The sequence below is a fragment of the Callospermophilus lateralis genome, chromosome 14 (assembly GCF_048772815.1).
Source record: "Callospermophilus lateralis isolate mCalLat2 chromosome 14, mCalLat2.hap1, whole genome shotgun sequence".
Lineage (NCBI taxonomy): Eukaryota > Metazoa > Chordata > Mammalia > Rodentia > Sciuridae > Callospermophilus > Callospermophilus lateralis.
In genome coordinates this window covers 80,723,921-80,730,340 of record NC_135318.1, presented here as the reverse complement: position 1 = coordinate 80,730,340, position 6,420 = coordinate 80,723,921, and the positions used below count along the sequence as shown (strand labels likewise).

Genomic DNA, 6,420 nt, shown 5'->3' with positions numbered 1-6,420 from the left:
TTAGCAGGGACCCAGTGAGGACTGTCACTCTGGGACCCTACAGTCCCATCATGTGCAGAGCTACAAATACCACCTGCCTTGGAAGAATAAATTATACAACATTTATTGGTAAAAATCGATTTTCTATCTTATGTCTTAGTGTTGACACCTAAGTGATAGGTGTGATTTTTTTACTTATCCTAGGAAAAATTCCCAGAGCTTTGCTCCGCCAAAATGGAGACACTTGGATGAGCTTTGAGGAACACTGTGGGCATGGTGACAGGAGACAGAATGTAGGAGAATGTGGCCTCTGAAGTACTTTGAGGTGTTCTCATGAGACTTTTTCATGTTAGGGGATCGTGTTGAGGTTAGGCAAATCACTTTTTTTTATTAGTTCTAATCAGTTATACAGGACAGTAGAAAGCTCCTCAATTCATTGTACACGAATGGAGCAGAAGTTAGCCATACATGAAGTAGAGCAAGCAAGTCACTTTAGGTGTGGAGAGAACCTGACCCTTATCAGCTAAGCATGTGGAAGTGAGTGGCGGCAGATGTGTAAGGCTCGTTGTGAAAAGGTGGGGTTAATTTGGTTAAGTCATTCATTAGGGAACCAGCTGGGGTTCTAATCCTATTTTTCCTCCAAACCTGCTTTCTGACATTTGCAGAATCAGAAGCATGTGGACACACTGGGAAACTCTCCATGTGGAGTCATGTTAGTTTTCAGGGAGGAAGTGGTGATTTTTAAACTCACTGATTAAAAGCAAGCATTCTTAAGTGTGCCTTAGAAATATAGCTTGTTAATAAGAAAGCTTTCCACTCAGTTTCCTAAATTTAAGGCTTTCATGTAATAAGGGTGATTTGTACTTTCAGAGAAAAGTTTTTTGCCTTTCAAAGTATAGACATTTAGAAAGACTTAGCTTAACAGGTATCTTCCCACCTGACATTGTGCCTGCTGTGGTTGCCTGCTTTAAGGTAGATTGTCACTCCTGCCTTCTTCCCTCTGTCTGTCTTTCACAGCCCCATCTTCCTTCAGGGCCATCATTATATGGCAAGGGTCTATAGCAGGGCGCCCTAAACTTTGCTGAATGGCTTTCACAATAGGAAAAAAAGTGTAGTGGTAAAGTCCACCCCTGTCTCACTTCAGCTTGCCACACATTTGCCATTGTCTTGTTCCACAGAGTTGGATCAGAGACATCAGCAGCACCGATCCCAGGGTTAGTGTTTATATCCCAGAACCTCTGGGCTTCTCTCTTATCAGGGTTAAACCTCTAGTATCTAAGAGAGTGTGCAGCACTTGCAGCTGCGAGTCTGTGTTGGAACCCGGTATGTTCCCCATTTCCCCTTCCTCACGGCTCTGTGAGGGGGCCACACCCTGTCTTATAGGCTTATCTCAGACTCCTGCTCGGGTGCCAGCTCTGTGGGCTCTCTCGTCCAGTGAGGAGGTCCACAGAACAGAGAAGAGGGGAGTGTGGCTATGGAGTCGCTAATCAAGACCTCTGGAGACCAAGCAGGAAGCAGGTCTGATTTTACTGTGCAGTTACCATATATATGCACTCAGGGAGGAGCTAAGCAGATCACGGGTAGCCACCAATGGACTCTGGCCAACTCTCCCCGCAGCTACCAATCAAGGAGTGGGCCATGGAGCAAGTGCAGGGACTGCAACACACGGCCTCATGCCCAGGGCTGTGCCTATAGGACAAGTGGTTTGTCACTCAAATGCCCTTAATGTATGCCACATATGTAGTACTCCATGCACTTGTCCCCACAGGTGGGCACTGACCCTGAGCAAGAGAGGTGGGACAGGAAAAAGCAGAGCTCCAAGCATATCATAACTCAGAAGGCCCTGTGAGATGCTAAAGGGGGATCAAAGCAGTCTTTCAAGTAATTTTGAAGAAAAAAATTACGTGAGTTTCTGGGTTCTCAAAATAGCATTTTCTTCAAGGATCCAGATGTGAGCAAAGTTGACAATTTACTCAACTTTAAAGCTAACAGATTTCAATTTTAAAATAAGAACAATGTGTTTTTGAAGTTTTAATTATTGTTGGAAACTTAACTTATGATTTTGAATGTTTTAAAAGTAAGAATTTGAAAATGTAGCATAGTCTTGCATATTTACTTTTGGAAATTTAAGTGCATTTAATTTCTGCAAATGCAAGTTGTTTGCTTTAATTTACTAGATCAAATTGAACACCATGAATGTTTTTAAAATTTAAAGGTAGGACAGCTATTTTCCCCTACTGGGCAGGTGTATAGACAAATTATATAAATACACCCACGTCATCCACACATCATCTATATATACTGCACAAGTGTCAGACGTACAAATCACACAGCCCGTGCAGCATTCTTCCTGTGCTTTCCCTGCCTGTGCTGACAAACCCCCATTCGCACCAGCAAGCACGTTTAATCTGCATCTCCTGTAGTCCTGGGCACCAGCTAGGCCCTCACAGAGCCTGTCTACTGCTTCATGCCCAGCAACAGACCATCCTTACCCAGATAGCATACAGGAATCCCTTGCCCACTGGAGAGATGCCCACAGACTCAATGGCCTTCAACATAAACTGACCTTTCCTGCAGCCTGACACTTCCTTCCTCTCCTCTCCAAAGGACCTAGGTGGGCACATGTGTCCTAGACTATAATGCAATTCAGAATTGCTCAAGAGGCCTGAGTAATTTCTGAATATTCAATGCTCCCACTCTTTCTGGGAGTGTCTAAAGTTGTAATAACAAATCCTGGAGTGCTTTCATGCCCCTGCATCCATTTCATTACAGAGAACTCTGGCCACTTGCCCTGTTTCTTTTTTTTTTTTTTTTTTTAAGAGAGAGTGAGAGAGACAGAGAGGGAGAGAGAGAGAGAATTTTAATATTTATTTATTTTTTTAGTTCTCGGCAGACACAACATCTTTGTTTGTATGTGGTGCTGAGGATCGAACCCGAACCCGGGCCGCACACATGCCAGGCGAGCATGCTACCGCTTGAGCCACATCCCCAGCCCCCTGTTTCTTCTTTGTAAGGAGTGTGATGAGAGGAGCAGACTGACGATATTTACACTGATGGTTTCAAATGCAACAATGAGTGAAGTGAGAGCACGTGTGGGGAACAGGAACCCAGGAGCGAGGGGCTTGTGCCTGGGGAGCAGATAATGAACAGTGCCACTCTGCTAGCACAATCTAAATGACAGCACTTGAGGGTATGTTATCTACTTTGTGAGTGCTTCAAATAGTCATTAATAACATGCTTATTCGGGGGCAGGAAGGGAGGCGGCTGCCGTGCCATTCTTAAAGGGGCACGAAAGAAGGCGAGGGGTTGCTGCCGGCCGGAAGGAAAATGAGCGAGTCTTCGGTGGTTTGTGATGTTGCTGAAGATTTAGTGGAAAACGTGAGAAAGTTTCGTTTTCGCAAAGAAACGAACAATGCTGCCATTATAATGAAGATTGACAAGGATAAACGCCTGGTGATACTGGATGAGGAACTTGAGGGCATTTCACCAGATGAACTTAAAGATGACCTACCAGAACGACAACCTCGCTTCATTGAATAGAGTTATAAATATCAACATGATGATGGAAGAGTTTCATATCCTCTGTGCTTTATTTTCTCCAGTCCTGTTGGATGTAAGCCTGAACAACAGATGATGTATGCGGGGAGTAAGAATAAGTTAGTCCAAACAGCTGAACTAACCAAGGTATTCGAAATAAGAAATACCAAAGACCTAACTGAAGAATGGTTACGTGAGAAACTTGGGTTTTTCCACTAATGTGAACTTCTGTGTTTTTAAAGTACTTATGTATTAACCTGACTATATTGGAACCAGACATAAATACTTATTTATGCCTAAAAAATGCACTGTTACTTACAGTTTGTTTCCTGCAGTAAAGAAAAATTCTTCATTTGTGCAAAGTTTGAACAAAGAGGAAATCATCTTCATAGTAATGAAACTTTGTAAAGTGTTTCTTTATATTTGTAATTGTTAGGTGGGCTACTTTTCTCCAAGGACTTTTTGCACTCTTGTGACTAATTTCTATAACTTATGGTTCAGAATTTGTTACTATTTACAGACACCATTGGAAAGTGGGTATTAGATTGTGCTAGACAACAGTTGCCTCCTTTTGACAAATACTGGATATTAGCAATTTATATATGAAAATAGCATGTTATCACTTGTCAAAGCATTGAAATTAATTTGGGGTTAAAAACTTGAGTGACCTAATTTTGAGCCATGAATAGTAATTTACTGTAGTGTAATCTACATTTCAAGTACATTTTTCATCAATTTTGTACCTCTTGATTTCCTATATCTTTTTAATCAAGTCTAGAAACTATGTTCATCAATCATTCATTTTTAAGGTCTAGGAGTTAGAATTTTTGATAGAGTTATGACTCTTAGGTTTCTTCTTATGGAAAATAGCATCTTGGTCTTCACAGTTGTTAGGTTGTAATAATCAAGGGCTTCATTCCCCATTGTCATTTCTAGATAGTTTTGAATCTAGGTTAATAACACTTCATTTATAAGGCACCTCCTAATGTCTTGTGAACACTAATTATTTTAAGTGTGTTAATACTGTGCCTTTGATTTGTTAGCTTTAAAGTTAGTTTAGGACTTTTACACTGCCAGTATTCTAGATTTGGTGAAATTAATACTTTTTTAAAGGGTCCAAATAAAACAATTTTCTAATGTGTTTATCTAAAATTTATAATAAAATCAATTTCTTATTTAAAAAAAATAACATGCTTATTCACAGCAAGTACCAATATTACAGAGGATTCTAAAGGGCATCAAATCTACAAAAAATAAAAAATAAAGGGAAATCTTAGGGCAGGGCACCCTCACTTCCCATGATTCTTCGATATTGTGAGAAGCAATCTTTCTCTAGCAGCTCAGTTGAGTGCCAGTGAAGCAACTTTTGTCACCACTTTTCTTTGCAGAGCACCTGGAGATACTGTACAGTTCAAGGAGATGCTCAAAAGACAGTGCTCACTCTGTTCTCCAGGTTTCCATAAGAGTGTTGAGTACAGACCAGAGATTAGAACATGTCAAAGGCAACACCTTTGGTGACTTTCAAGACAGTAAACAAAAGATGCCCACAGACAAACACCTAGAGTCCTCTGCTCTCCCTACTGGGCTATGAAACGGTGCTGTGAAACTCCCTTAAGATTGCTTAAGCTGGGTTCAGTGGTGCACATGTGTAATCCCATTGGCTTGGGAGGCAGAGGCAGGAGGATCATGAGTTCAAAGACAGTCTCAGAAATGTAGCAAGGCCATGAGCAACTCAGCAAGACTGTCTCTAAAAAATATATTTAAAAGGGCTGGAGGTGAGGCTCAGTGCATAAGCACCCCTTGGTTCAATCTCCAATGCTCTGCCCCAAGATTTTAACTTTAAGTATTTAGTTGACATTTTTACTTGACTATAATTCATTCCATTTTGGCAAACACAAGAAATTTGTTGGTAGGCATTAGAAATATCCTAAAACTCATTGGGTTTATGATCATCCAAGTGTAAAAAAAAAACTTCTTTCCTTGAATATTTAAGATCTGTGCAGGTATTTTTTTTTTCAAGGCACTGTGGCACATGCCAGTAATACCAGTGACTCAGAGACTGAGGCAGGAGAAGTGCAATTCTGAGGCCAGCCTCAGCAACTTAGTAAGACACCCAACAACTTAGTAAGACCCTTTCTCAAAGTAAAAATTAGAGTAGAGATGTTGCTCAGTGGTATAGGAGCCAAAAAAACATGTTTTTCATTGTAAAACTGTTTCACACATACAACTTAATAAAATACCACCAATATTCCATGTCACCCTAGGTTAAATAGATAAGGTAATCACAATTATTGCACTTGACTGACTGTGCCATCTACTTACCATTATTGATTGAAGGTATATGATTTTTCAATTCTTACAGAAAACTGGGCTCAAGACTTACCATCTTGAAGCAGTTACTTCATGGTTCATTTGGGAAACTGATTATCTTTTGTGAAAACAAGGAAAATCATGGTGACATTAAATATACTTTGTGTTTTGTTTTTTAGGAAGTGAGGGGCTCGTGTTGTACTACACAATTATAGTGGAGCAAATAAATGAAACACACCACATTACTCCTTGTAACAACAGTCCACTTTATGCTTTGAATATAATCCTTGCTGCTCTGCCAATGCAATTTATTTTTAAAAGTTCATGTTTCTTTTTCCTCCTCTCCCCGTCTCTCACCTGATGGGAAACAGTATTACATTTGTTCCCCATCCTAGGGATAATTATGTGTCCTTGAGTACATGCCCACCATAAGAACAAAGAGATCCATATGTTGGAGATGGCACCAGAAGAACTCAGAAATGACTATCTCCCAAATTAGCAACTGAATGACAACTCCAAACAGGGAACACATGGGATGTATTCCTTGAGTCACCCCTTTAAAAACCCTCTGTTTCTGCTGATAGACAGAGACAG

General features: G+C 40.5%; 1 pseudogene; it reads left to right on the top strand.

Annotated features, from left to right (window-relative positions):
- Positions 1 to 3,229: 3,229 nt before the first annotated feature.
- LOC143379897 (glia maturation factor beta pseudogene) lies at positions 3,230 to 3,735 on the top strand (annotated as a pseudogene).
- Positions 3,736 to 6,420: the final 2,685 nt, after the last annotated feature.